Consider the following 13924-nt stretch of genomic DNA (forward strand, 5'->3'; position numbering starts at 1 on the left):
CCAATTATGGAAAGGAGCAGAGGTCCGCTACTCTCTAATAAAGAAACAGCTGGCTGCTGTGTATGCAGCCCTAGTGGCCACAGAAGCCATCACAGGAACGGCACGCGTATTGGTTCGAACAACCTATCCTGTCCAGGGGTGGGTCCGTACATGGACCCAGGGACCCAAAACGGGGGTGGCACAGACCACCACCCTCGCCAAGTGGGGTGACTACTTGGAGCAACATAGCACCCTTAGTTCAAGCCCTTTGAGCACAGAGCTACAACAGGTCCTGGGGACTGTGGAGCTTGTAGCCCAGGCTGGGCCAAGCGCTCTGCCTAGAGGGGAGGACTTGGAGCCCTCACCCTACAAAGAAGGACAGCCCCCAGTACCTGAGGATGCCTGGTTTACCGATGGTTCTAGCTGAGGGGCTGCAGCTGTTTGGATGGCTATTGGTGTGCAGCTCAAAACAGATACCATTTGGTTTGATACTGGGACGGGCCAGAGTAGCCAGTGGACTGAATCACGGGCTGTGTGGATGGTAATCAGCCACGAGCCTGGGCCCCTAGTTATTTGCACTGACAGCTGGACAGTGTTCCAGGGCCTAATGTTGTGGCTCCCTACATGGAAACACCAAAACTGGTTAGTGGGACACTGTCCACTGTGGGGTCAAGCCATGTGGCAGGACCTCTGGGACCTAGGGCAGAGAAAGGAGGTGACCCTAATGCATGTCACAGGTCACTCCCCCTTAGTGTCCCCAGGTAATGATGAAGCAGACGCCCTAGCACAGGTACGATGGTTAGAACGGGCTCCTGCCACTGATGTGGCCCTTTGGCTGCATAGGAAATTGCAGCACGCTGGAAACCGAACCATGTGGCAGGTGAGCAGACGCTGGGTCTGCTTTTGAAATGGCAGGAGATAGCAGATGCCTGCTATGACTGTGCCGTCTGTGCCCAGGACAGCCCCCAAAGGCGGAGGCTCCCCTGGGAGACACAGCAGATTACGTGAGGGAGGGTGCCCCTCACTCACTGGCAAGTGGATTATATTGGACCCCTGCCTAAGGTCTGCAATGCAATATATGCATTTACAGCAGTGGACACTGCTATGGGGTTGATGTTTGCTTGGCCCTGTCCGGCTGCAGATCAGCGGCATACAGTGGTCGCTCTTACATAGCTGTGTGCCCTCTATGGATGACCCAAGTCATTGAAAGTGACAGGGGTACCCATTTTACGGGGCAAGAAGTGCAGCGCTGGGCTGCCAGGATGGACGTGCAATGGTTGTTTTATGCTCCGTATAACCCACAAAAAGCTAACATGTATCCTCCCAGATGGAAAGGATTTGCCATTGTTGGTTCCTAAGACTACCCTTTCTTTTTGTCCGTAGGTGTCTTTAGGCTAATATGGCACAGGAACCCTTGAGGAAGATGCTTGTCGCGTAGATTATGAGGCGAGACCCTGTAGGGGTGGAGTGTGGGGACAGAGCCCCAGAGAGCAGTTTCCAGGCTCTTGGCCTCATATGGAGGGGTGCTGGCTCAGGTGGTAGATGGCCGTCAGCTGTAACCATTGAGCCATTGACCACTAATATAACTGCTGTGGCTATGGAGGGAAGAAGAGCAGAGTCACGGAGAGTGGAGGAGAGTCGTTGGTCAGTTGGCAGAAAAGCAGACAGGAGATAGCACGTCGTGTGAACCCAGCCTCCAGTGAGACCACAGTGGTATGACTCCCCTACCTATGGCTCTGTGGGTATTCCTTTTGGGCCTAGCCACATCCTGCGTTCTTATGTGGGGAGTGGGAGTAGAGACCCCGCAGGCCGCCCGCACGACACCTGTGTTCTTGTGCAGGGAGCGGGAGCAGAGACCCCGCATGTCACCCTGCACGACAACACCCCAACATTGTGTGACATTTTTTAGTAGCCATGTCACACTATTGCATTATTTTGAGCTTGAATGCCCTGAATAATTCTCCACGTAAATTCCTAAAAGGTTTGATGTCCATCTAGTCTGTACCTGTATTGCTAATTATTTGAACCCCATTTGAGACTTCACGTTTCTTTCCTTAATCATTATACAACAGATATGCTAGGCACAAGACACACAGCCACAGAACTCCCAGTCAAATGGGAGGGCAGAACCCTGTGAGAAGTAATGTAAGAGATGTGTACAAAGTAAAGGTCACTTTTCTAATTTTGCTCATTCTTATAACCTGTAAAAGATTTTTCCTTCTGTTTTCAGGTGAATAACTATCCCACCCAGCTTTATCTTAACCACAAAATTAATAAGCATGTTTTATATTTTTGTCCAAATTGTTACTAATATTTTAATAGCATTGATTGATATCTCAAAATTGTGCTCTTTGTGTTTGTCTGTTTAATTATCATAGCAGGTTGAATGGTGTTTCCCAAAAAGATATATGAGGTGTGATCAAAAAATACAATGAATGTTTCAATTTTTAAAAATTATTACAGTAAAAGACACATCGCCATTAATCCCCCTCAAAATACTTCCCCTCACTTTGAACACACTTATCCCGGCATTCTTGCCATTTTCTGAAGTAGTTCTGGAAGTCCTCTTTTGTGGGTGTCTTTAGATGCACTGTTGCGGCTGCCTCAATAGCCTCAATCATTTGACTTTGGGAAAGAGACAGAAGTCGCACGGTGCCAGATCCAGTGAATAAGGTAGATGAGGACACACTGAAATGTTTTTATTTGATAGAAATTGCCATCTACCAGAAGCAATGTATGACACAAAACATTGTCATAATGGAGGATTATTTATGGCATACTTTAAAACACACCTTCTCTCAACCATAGCTCACAGCTGACTGACTGCACTGAACAAGTTGAAACTTGTCACACACTGTTATTAAGGTTCAATGTGCTGCTTCCCATATTGAACATCTTCGTCTTTCCATTGGATGGCACTTTTCAGAAGCAGTCACCGTATTTTGTGATCACAGCGAAAAGATTCTATGTCACACATAGCTTCTGGTATGGCAATTTCTGTCAAATAAAAACATTACAGTGTGTTCTCATCCACCTTATTAACCAGACCTGACACCATGTGACTTCTGGCTCTTCCCCAAAGTCAAAATGATTCAAGACATCCAGGCAGCCATGACAGCTCAAAGACACTTACGAAAGAGGACTTCCAGAACTGCTTCAGAAAGTGTCAAGAATGATGGAATAAGTGTGTTCAAAGAGAAGTGGGGGGATTAATGGCAACATGTCTTTTACTGTAATAATTTTTTTTTTATTTAAACAGTCACTGTGCTGTTTGATCACACCTCGTGTCCACATCATAGCCCCTGAAACCTGTGAATGTGATCTTATTTGGGAAAAGGGTCTTTACAGATGTAATTAAGGATTTCAAGATGAGATCATCTTGGATTACTTAGGTGGACCCTAAATCCAACGACAAGTATCTTAATAAGAGACACCCAGGGGAGACACAGGGACAAGAGAAGTGCATGTGAAGACAGCAACAGAGATTGGATTTATACAGCCACAAACCAAGAAACACATGGAGCCCCCAGAAGCTGAAAGAGGTAAGGAACTATTCTTCCCTAGAGCCTTCAGAGGGAGCGCAACCCTGCAGACACCTTGATTTCAGACTTTTGGCCTCCAGAAATGTAAGAGAATAAATTTCTGTTGTTTTAAGCCACCAAGTTTGTATACTTTGTTATGGCATGCTTTGAAAATTAATAATATGAGTTTAATCACTACCTATTGTGTGTGTCCTTGTTGTATATATTAATAGGAGTTAGATGTTGTGTGAAGGGGGCCATCAAAGGAGTGTACAGTCCTCAAGGACACAGGGATAGAGGGGTCAGGTTAAAGACAAGAGCTGTTTTGACTTGACTCGATCCAGTAATAAGCCATAGGCTCCTTGTTAAAGCACGGATTTTTAACGGCTAAACTGGAAATAATTGGCAGTATGGATAGGAGTATAAGCAAGGAGAGGCGGTTTCTGAAGTCAGGATACCATTTAGACACTTAGTTTCAAGAGTCCAGACACTATGGAAAGACTGTGTCAGAGGAATTAACATACTAATAGCATAAAGAATTTCAAATAAATATCAAACATTAGAGCAGGAAAAGGTAATGCTGCTGTCCAACCTGAGAATATTGGAAAGAAAAGCTAGCTCAAATGGCAGTTTAACCAATGTCCATTTGGACATCTGAGGCCTATACTTTGTTGGCACAAGAATGAATTGCCTGAATTTTCAGTATCAGTGAGAGGAGTCAGGTGTCTATCTCAGTAGTCAAAGAAAATATCTGCCCTTCTCCTTAGTTATTTTCCAACCTGGCTTTTCACCCCCTCCTCACTCTATCACTTCCACCTGCGGGTTTCCCTTTGTAACTAAGAATTTCTCACACTGGGACACTCAATAACCATGAAACAACCCTAGTCCAGTCATTAAAAAAAGCTCCAATTATGTGGCCAGTGATTGGTTGTTTATCACCATAACAAGAGTTATGCAGCAGATAAAATGAAACTCAAATAGTTGGCACTCAAAAAAAAAAAAAAAGTGTCATTTGCTCCACTGCTCTTTTGTGATTTTCATGAGAACTTATGTTTGGAGGGTTGGGCGGGGGGGACATGAATATCAACAAGTTGGTAGGTGTTTTAGCCTAATGAGATGAAGAGTTGCCAGAAGAAAAAGTCTAGCAGGCAGATGAGGAGGGAGAGGGCAGGCACGAGCAGTATCCATTGTATATCTGTCAAACACATTTACTCTAAACCAAACAATTTTTAATGGCAGTTATGTTTAAAAAAAATGTTAAAAGTGCATAGTAGTCCATTATAGGCAATAATTCATTAAATAACAGTGTAATAAAATTTCTATGAGTGAAACAGACCCCAAATCAATGTCAGTCAAGGAGCTGGAATAGAAGTATACAGGGCTGGTGGAGGCCCCCTCACTGACAGCATTAGTAGTAAGAATCCAGATACATGAGTTAATTCATTTCAGAAATGTTTATTGTCCGAGGCCCTGTTCTAGGTGCTGGGTGCTGGGCTAAACAACACAGGCCAATTTCCCGCCTCCTCGGGTTGCTGCCTAAGGGTGTGTTGAAAATGGCAGCAACTTGACTTCCCAATCCAGTCAAAAAGATCCAAGTGTTGTTACGTCCTCAGATATGAATAAGATGTATTCACACAAAAGTATTAATAAAGTGTAAAGGATATAAAGGAAACTCTAACCTGCTCAATTATGTTGTAGCAGCATGAGCTAAGAGTGCCCTTCAGGAGTTAATTTTTCCTCTTTAAAGGAAATTCAAGGGTCTTTGTGGTGATAGAAGAGTGCTGTATCTTGATTACGGTGGTGTTTACACATACATATGCTAAAACTGCACAGAAAAATTTACACACACACATATAAGTATATATAAAATTAGTGAAATCTGAAAAAGGTCTGTAGATTGTACCAATGTGAATTGATATTATACTGTAGTTAGGTAAAATGTTATCACCCAAGGAAACTGGGTAAAGGAGCCCTCTGTACTATTTTTACAACTTCTTATGAATCTATTGAATCTATAATTATTTCAAAATAAAAGTTTTTTAAAAAGGAATTTGAGAGTAAGGAGTGTTATTGTGACTCGATCCACCCAAGATAGAAGATAGTCTGATTCTGGGACCACTGTCAGAGCTCTAAGCACATCCCTAGAAGAAGGAAGGGTGATCCGTGCAGCTTCCTCACAGTCCTCAAAATCAAGTCTCCTCCTTGGTAACTCCTTTAACTCTTCCCAGGACGCCCATACCAGAGGCACATATAAAAGTCCATGACAAACACTGGACTCCGGTTCAGGAAATTATTCCAGAATGCTTGGAGCCTTCCCACACATCACACATTGTTCTCTGTTCTCTTGGCACCTCACCTTGGCTCCCTCTCTGCTTGTTTCCCAGGGTGGAGCTAGTAATGGTGCCCCAGACTCTTGGCACTACCCTAAGACTTTGTAAAGCAAGACCTAGGCATCACCTCTCGTCTCCAAATATGAATGTGTCTCTGAAAAAGAAAGCTGGAGCTCAGAGGGATCAATGATGTTTCCTGGTTTCCCACCTGTCCAATCTGATGAATTTTTTAATGTCTTTGTTGTGGTTTTATGCTCAGCTAGGAATAATTGACCATGATTTGGGCTTTCAAGTGAATTTTCTCACTGGGAGGGAGTGACCAGAGAAAATAGCCTACATTTATTATCATAGTAATTATATCTCTGTTTGTAAATAAATCAATTTCCATTCTGGTTTCAGCAAGAGTTAAGTCAGTCCCTTGGTATAGTAGTTATGACTCCACAGCCAGGCTGCTTGAGTTTAAATTCTGGCTCTACCCTCACCAGCTCTGGGACTTGTATATCACCATTTACTTGCTATGGGACCTCAGGCAAGAACCTCATCCTTCTGGGACATTTTTATTTCCTCATCTATAAAGTGGGTGTAATAGAACTTATGTCATAGGGCTGTTGAAAGCATTAAGTAGAGTAACATATCTAAAGTACTTAGAGCTATGCCTCCACACTTTAAGGATTATGTACTAGTTATTATTACTGCCTGGAAATTAATAAAATAAATTTTGAGTCCTATAAAACTAAGAGACAGACCCTGTAACTATAAGAACTGAGTTACTGACAAGCACTGCCACACTATCACGCCTGAGAAATAAGCCAGCCACTGAGAGTTCTCTTGCCCCCAAGTCCCTATAGAATAGGTGGTTGATCTACTTGGTGATAAAGAAAGGACACAAACCAATGCTGAGTTTGCCCTTCAAGGTCAAAGCCATTTGGTAAGTGATTCAAGACAGAAACAACCTGGTAGTTCGTACAAATCTGTTATTCTTCTGAACTGATTCACACATGGAAGAAGAGGAGTTGCAAAGACAACCTATGTATGTTACCTGAAAACATCTCCAGTGCAGGGTTTTGAGAACAAGCACTGCTTAAAGAGAACCACAACAATTTATGTGTTTGCATGGGGTTGGGGGGAAGTGAAACTGTTGCAGGCTCTATCTATATGATAACTGACCAACTATTCAAGAAAGTTGACTGAAGGAACTAATAAATGAATTAATTCATTCAATTAACTTGCCAATTTAGTAAAAGATTCAGTTAACTTTGTGTTCAATCCTGTCAAACCACAGCCTTTATCTGAAGCTCACTTGCCTAAAAAAATAAAAATGGCTGTTAACCCAGGGAAAGATATAAGAAAGTGATTACACCATTTCATGAAATTACCCATACAAACTAAAAATTAGGTATAAAAAGAGTTTAGAAAGTCAAGCAATAGCACCTGCCAGTACCATTAAAATTAGTGTTGCCCTACAATGTGATTTTGGCTAAATTGCATAAAGAAAAGACATACCTTAAAGGCCTCTTACAGAATAATTAACAAATACCAAAGGAATAGCTGAGACAGAGAAGGTAATAGGAATAATTAGGCAGGAAAAACTGGATGGGACTGGTTCCTACTCATTCCTTGAGGTCAACTGGGGAAGTGACGCAGCTGTTTCCCTAGAGAGACACAGACATGTCTGAAAATTTCTTGTTTTCTCTGCTGGGAGTCACTGTGCCCCTTAGAAGAGCTCCAAATGCAAAAATCTTATGTCCATACTATTTATAAATGTAAGATCTCAGCAGTTTGCAAAGTAAAACCAGAGACGAAAAAAAGAAAGAATACAGTTCCAAGGACCAATGTGATCTCGTAGAACTCTACTAACTATCCGTTCATGGAAGAGTTCCTAGGGTAGGGTTTTGGAGAATGGAGGAGGTAGAACACAGAAATGCCAAATAATACTAGCCTACATATATTGGGTTGTTACTTATGTGCTAGGCACTCTCATGCATGAACTGATTTAATTCTCAGGAGAGTAGTTTTATGAACTCCATTTTACAGATGAGGAAAATGGGCACAGAAAGTTTAAATAACTTCCCCAAGATCCACAGTGAATAAGTAGCAGAGCTTGGATATTTTATTTAGGCAGACTGGCATCAGCTTATTTACTTGAATACTATATTATGGAGTCAAACAAAAGAACCCCCTTAAATAATGCACTATGGGGTCAAATGAGAGACGTGGGATCTATCGAGTCCCCTTTGGCTTACAAGTGCCTCCAACAACGGGTGTCAGCACATATAAGGCCAGTGTTTAGAAAGAGGCAGTCATTTGAACCTGTGGAGCAAATCCAATTACATGTTTAAAATATTGGGAAGGGGCAGGGAGGAAGAAATTGGTACTATGAAAAAAAATACTCACCATGCATCACTCTTCCTTTCATGAACCTTGGCACAGCTTCTACAGGCTGACCACATCCACAGAGTTCCATGCCTGTGAGGCATGGCAAATACCTTAAAGCAGCTTCCTAACAGTATATAACTTCCCACTGCAGTGTTTCTCACTGGGTTAGAAAAACTTCCACAAAACCTTTTAAATGATGAAACACATGGAACACACCGTACAGAAGGTGCTGCTGGTGTGGGATTGGAGAGTGTGTTCTCCTTTCACTTGTAATGATTCAAACACTGAGTGATGCCATGCAAAAATGAGAGAGCAGAGAGGGGAGGAAGGATCCTGATGGAGCTCATGTATACAACATATGGAATTAGTTATTGAAGAAAGTGGTTCTAACAGAGTTTATAAAAGTTGAAGAGGGGCAGTTATGCTTCTTTTGGAGACAGAGAAGATTGAGGGTGTGGTGAAAAAATAGCAAAATGGAATTAAGATAAACCAAAAACAGAGGAGAAATATTGGGCCAGATGAACTTTCACCTTCCCTAAAATGATTTATGTACTTACAAATAGTTAGACTGGCCTTGATTTCTGAGAGTGAAAGTCGCTGGTGAACCTGCATGAATCTAGCATTTCTGCAGGAATTCTGGGCAGAGCTATAGTTCTATAGGCAGAGCAAACATCAAACATTCATGGTAACAAGTTTTATCACCTCGCTCTGAGAAGAGGAAAAGATGGAAAAGAGGCAGGAACAGAGGGGGACAGGTAGAAAGAGATGAGAGAATCTGATTGTACAGAAATCTGAGGAAAGAAGTGGCTCACTTTTTTAATGATCTAGTCTAGTCTTTTATCTCTGTTCCAGAAAAGAATACTTTCAGTCTTATTTATTATTTATGGCTATCAAAAGTCAAGAGAGAAGCACGAGGCAACATGAGCAGCAGACTCCCCCAACACCCTCTATGAGGCGGTGCGGGAAGTCCTGCAGGGAAACCAGTGCAAGCGCTGGAAGGTTTTGGAGACAGTAGAGCTGCCAATCAACTTGAAGAACTATGACCCTCAGAAGGACAAATGCTTCTCGGACACCACCAGGCTTAAAGCCACACCCGCCCCAAGTTCTCCGTATGTGTTCCGGGGGACCAGCAGCACTGTGACGAAGCCCAGGCTGTGAATGTCTCCCACATGGACATTGAAGCACTGAAGAAATTCAACGAGAAAAAGAAACTGGTCAAAAAGCTGGCCAAGAAGTATGATGTCTTTGGGGCTTCAGAGTCTCTTGATCAAGCAGATCCCATAAATCCTGGGCCCCGGCCTGAAAAAGCCTGACAAGTTCCCTTCCTTGCTGACCCACAATGAGAACAGGGTGGCCAAAGTCAGTGAAGTGAAATCCACCATCAAGTTCCAGGTGAAGAGGGTGCTGTGTCCGGCAGCGGCAGTTGGCCACGTGAAAATGACAGCTGATGGGCTTGTGTACAACATCCACTTAGCTGTCTATTTCCTGGTGTCGTTGCTCAAAAAGCACTGGCAGAACATCTGGGTTTTATATATAAAGAGCACCATGGGAAAGCCCCAGTGCCTGTACTAAGGCAGACCTTAATAAACCATAGTGCTACCAAAAAAAAAGAGACCCAACTGTGACTAAAGGCCCTATAAGGACTTAACCAGATCTAACCACTGGATTTCATAAAAGCTTGGGCCAGCGAGGGTTGGGCAGAATAAAGATTGTTAGCACACTGGTGAGCTAAATGTCAGTGTATCTTATTGACCAACTGTCATAGGAGAAAGCAGAAGCCAGGATCCCAAAGAGATGAAGTATAAGATTGATGAAATGTAAGATTGTTGAAATAGAAGATTTTACTGGGTGTAAGGTAGTGAATGAGGAGATTGGGCAAATGCAGACTTGCCAACTAGGGTCCAAAAATTCAGTTGAGGTTCAACCCTGAAAGCTTTAATAAGGGTTGAGATCCATGGAAGGGTCAGGAAGTCAATGTAGTCCATTTTCTTCCAGAATTTTTAAAAATAAAATAAGATAGGGTAGAATTTAAAAATAAAATAAGTTGAGATAGAAAAAAATATAAAATAGACTATAGCAGACTATAGCAGAAGAGTACACTACCTTCTGTACTAAGGGTAAATATTATCCAATGAAACTTTTAATTCAGGAGTATGTGTGCACACATATGCATTGGGTCATTATACAAATACACATCTTACCATGTGTACTTAACAAAAGAGTCTAAAACCACTGATAAGCAGAGGCTCCAGGGGACATAGAAAGCTGTGAAATTCAGGAAAATTTGAGTACTCAGCAAGTGCCATAACAGTTCTAAGGCCCTCGTTGAAAAATGGAAGCCCAAGAAACAAAATAATATGCCAAGTTTCTTGGGTTCATGACAGTGACGAAACTGATTATCTTCATGCCTGTAGTGTAAATGCCTCATATTAAGCTTTTTGATTGTTGAGGCATCCATTTCAAAAGTCATCCATCTTGAATAAACATATTGCCAGCTGTAAATCACAGCTACCAGCAAAACCAGATAAGGAATTAGGCTGCCCCTATCCATGAAGTTCCTTCTTTCAGAAAGCCCTAGATAACCTAAATAATAGACCACATCTCCTTTTTCCACACCCTAATTTCCACTTTTATGGTTTAACTTAGCCAATAAAGAGTGAACCTGCAAGACCCTAGACATATTAGGTTGGTGCAAACATAATTGCAGCTTAAAAGGTTAAAAATAATTGCAAAAACTGCAGTTACTTTTGCACCAACCTAGTACATGCCACCCTTCGATCCTAACAAAGGCACAGCCCTAGGTCTCTCTCTCTCTCTCTCTCTCTCTCTCTCTCTCTCTCTCTCTCTCTCTCTCTCTCTCTCTCTCTCTCTCTCTGTCTCTCTCTCTGTCTGTCTCTCTCTCTCTGTCTCTCTGTCTCTCTCTCTCTCTGCCTCTCTGTCTCTCTCTGTCTCTCTCTCTCTTTCTCTCTCTTCCTCCCTCCCTCTCTCTTTCTCTCTCTCTGTCTCTCCTTCTCCCCTCTACTTCACTGTGTGGCCTTCAGGTGTGCCATGTACCCTCCAGGATGCATGAATAATAAATCTTGATTTTCAAAGTTCCCTGATGATTTTGCTGGAGTGCATCCTGCAATAATAATAAGAATCACAAGGGCTGATCCAGCCACAACATTGCCCCAGCTTGGGTAAATGTCTGTGAGGGCTGGCTCCCTATGAGTAATACTGGTAGGTCCTGGAAAGTACCTTGGGCCTTCCTAGCTGAGAGCATCACTATCTATAGACTGGGATGACACAACAATGGCAGTAAGTGCTTTTTTACTAAAATGTAAAGGAAAGAGGAAGAGGGAGGAGGAGAAAAGGGAGGTACTGCAGACAAACCTCTGCTTTTTGTTGCCATGGGTTGGTTCTACTGCTAAGGTGGACAACAGATTTGTAATTAGAAGTCTCCTTTTGGCCATCCACTTAACTGTAAGATCATTGGCAGTCATTCAGCTTCCATAAGCCCTGGGTTTTCCTCTGTAAATTAGCACCAAATACTTGGAGTAAACCCTGTTGAATCCTACCAGCACCCATTCCCCTCTTCTTATTTCCTGACTTTGTTCTTTCATCCATCCCCTTTATGTGACCCAGAGCAACTAGCTCCATGCCCAGCTCCAGGCATGGATCCTAATAGGTCTATGCCAAACACAGTAATCACACCCTTCCTAGCCAGTAATTAGTTCAGGAACCCAAGCCAGTCACTGTAGGTCACCACCTCACCCCCATGGGGTGGATACATTACCTAAAATGACTAATCAGGAGAAGAGAAGGACTTCTCTTCCATGGTTAGGTGAGAGATTTTTCTTCTTTTGAACTAGACATGAATAATGATGTGGGTAGTCCCAGTGCTACTGACAAAATTCTTACTACCATGAGCGGCAATAGCCTTCGCTGGAGCTGATGCTCTAGATGATGGAGTGGAAAGAGAGAATTACCTGAGTCCTCACCAACCTGCTGGATTAATATCCGAGACCACTGCACTCCAGGGTTTAGAGTTAAGACAAGTGTAACTTTCCTTATTATTGAATGCATTTTGAGTCAGGTTTTCAGTTGCTTGCTGCTGACTAAATCACAATGCAGCAAGGCTAAAGCGAAGATTAAATTAGATAATCTATGTAAAAACATTTTGCAAACTGCAGAAGTTTTATAAAAATGACAGCTGTTTACAAAATCATAAAATTTCAACTAACTTATATAGAAGGGGTTTTAAGGAAAACTCCTTAACTATTATAAAAGCTTTATCGTTTTGGCAGGAGGGAGGTGGACATAATTGCCCTCTCCCTTGACCTCTGAACAGGGATTGTATTCTCTACAACACTTAGTGCACTATCAACACTTAATAAATGCAAAATAATGTTGTGTTAACTACAAATTGCCACCAGATGTTCTCAAGGCTTTGGAACCTTCAGGTAAAAGTGATTGCACTAAATAGTAGTTTAATTATTACACCATCCATCTCAGTAATGGTGAGAGTCTGTCTGTCTTAGGACTGAAATCTCAAGTTAGGCTGCTGTGCTACAGTGTTTAAATTTTAAATGCTCAATATGTGGTCCCTAAAGGCAGATTTTGGGAAGAGCCAACAATCAGCTTCTCTCTACATCACCATCTTGAATTATTTTGTTCAAAGTTCAGCATCCAAAACAAGATGTCAAACAAGAGGATGTCAAAAAATAACTTTCTGGCTGAAATGAAGTTTCAGAAGACAAGTACTCCCAGCAGTTGCAGACAAGCAACCAGGAATATTATTCATATGTGGTTAATTGGAAGATAGGGTGACAAGGCTGTTTGGAAGGGCTAGAAGGAATTGTCTCCTCTGAAAGGCAACAGGAAAAGAACTGGACTCCTGCATCCTCAGAAAAATGTTCCTCCCATCCAAGTGAGGGTGCAGGGATCTAAAAAATTAAGTTAACTTATCCAAGGCCACCCCACTGGTAAGTGCCACAGAACAGCCTTCACTTTTGGCCCATCTGACTCCAAAGCTCCCACTATTGCTGCCTCTTGCCAAGCATGGATCTGAGGGGGAACTAGGAGCCTTCCAGCTAAGGAATTTGGACTTCATATGGAAGGCAAAGGAAGGCCATCAGAGATTTACTAAGAAACTAAGGACAAAATCAGAGCAATGCTTTAAGAACAGAATACTTCAAACTGTATGTCACTCCTCCTCCTCCTCCTCCTCCTCCTCCTCCTCCTCCTCCTCCTCCTCCTCCTCCTCCTCCTCCTGGAATCTATTTAAGTGGGTCATGGAATCTATTTAAGTAGGTTTTGACTAGCACTTTTTTTTTCAAATAAAAGGATAGAATAGAATAAAACAGAAAATATCAGAATGCATCTCACATACATTAAAATATAATTTCATAAAACTTTTGTTTCACTTTACATAGATAACATACAGGCAGATAGATGATAGATAGATAGATAGATAGATAGATAGATAGATAGATAGATAGATAGATAGATCGATCGATCGATCGATCGATAGATAATGGGGGAGAGAGAGAGAGAGTGAGAGAGAGAAATAGTAGAGACACATATGTGTATACTGTCCTGTCTTCTAAAATGTATTTCTCACTGTGAGTCATGGACAGAAAACCTGAAAGCCTGAGCTCTAAGATGATTGCCAGGAATGTATGTATACAGGGGGCAGGGAACCCAGTTAGAGGATATTTACAGATTTCCATAAGGGAC

General features: G+C 42.3%; 1 pseudogene; it reads left to right on the top strand.

The window, feature by feature from the left end:
* Positions 1 to 3496: 3496 nt before the first annotated feature.
* LOC109438382 (large ribosomal subunit protein uL1 pseudogene) lies at positions 3497 to 9778 on the top strand (annotated as a pseudogene).
* Positions 9779 to 13924: the final 4146 nt, after the last annotated feature.

This window comes from Rhinolophus sinicus, chromosome 6 (genome assembly GCF_057876585.1).
Source record: "Rhinolophus sinicus isolate RSI-liver-muscle chromosome 6, RSI-T2T, whole genome shotgun sequence".
NCBI lineage: Eukaryota > Metazoa > Chordata > Mammalia > Chiroptera > Rhinolophidae > Rhinolophus > Rhinolophus sinicus.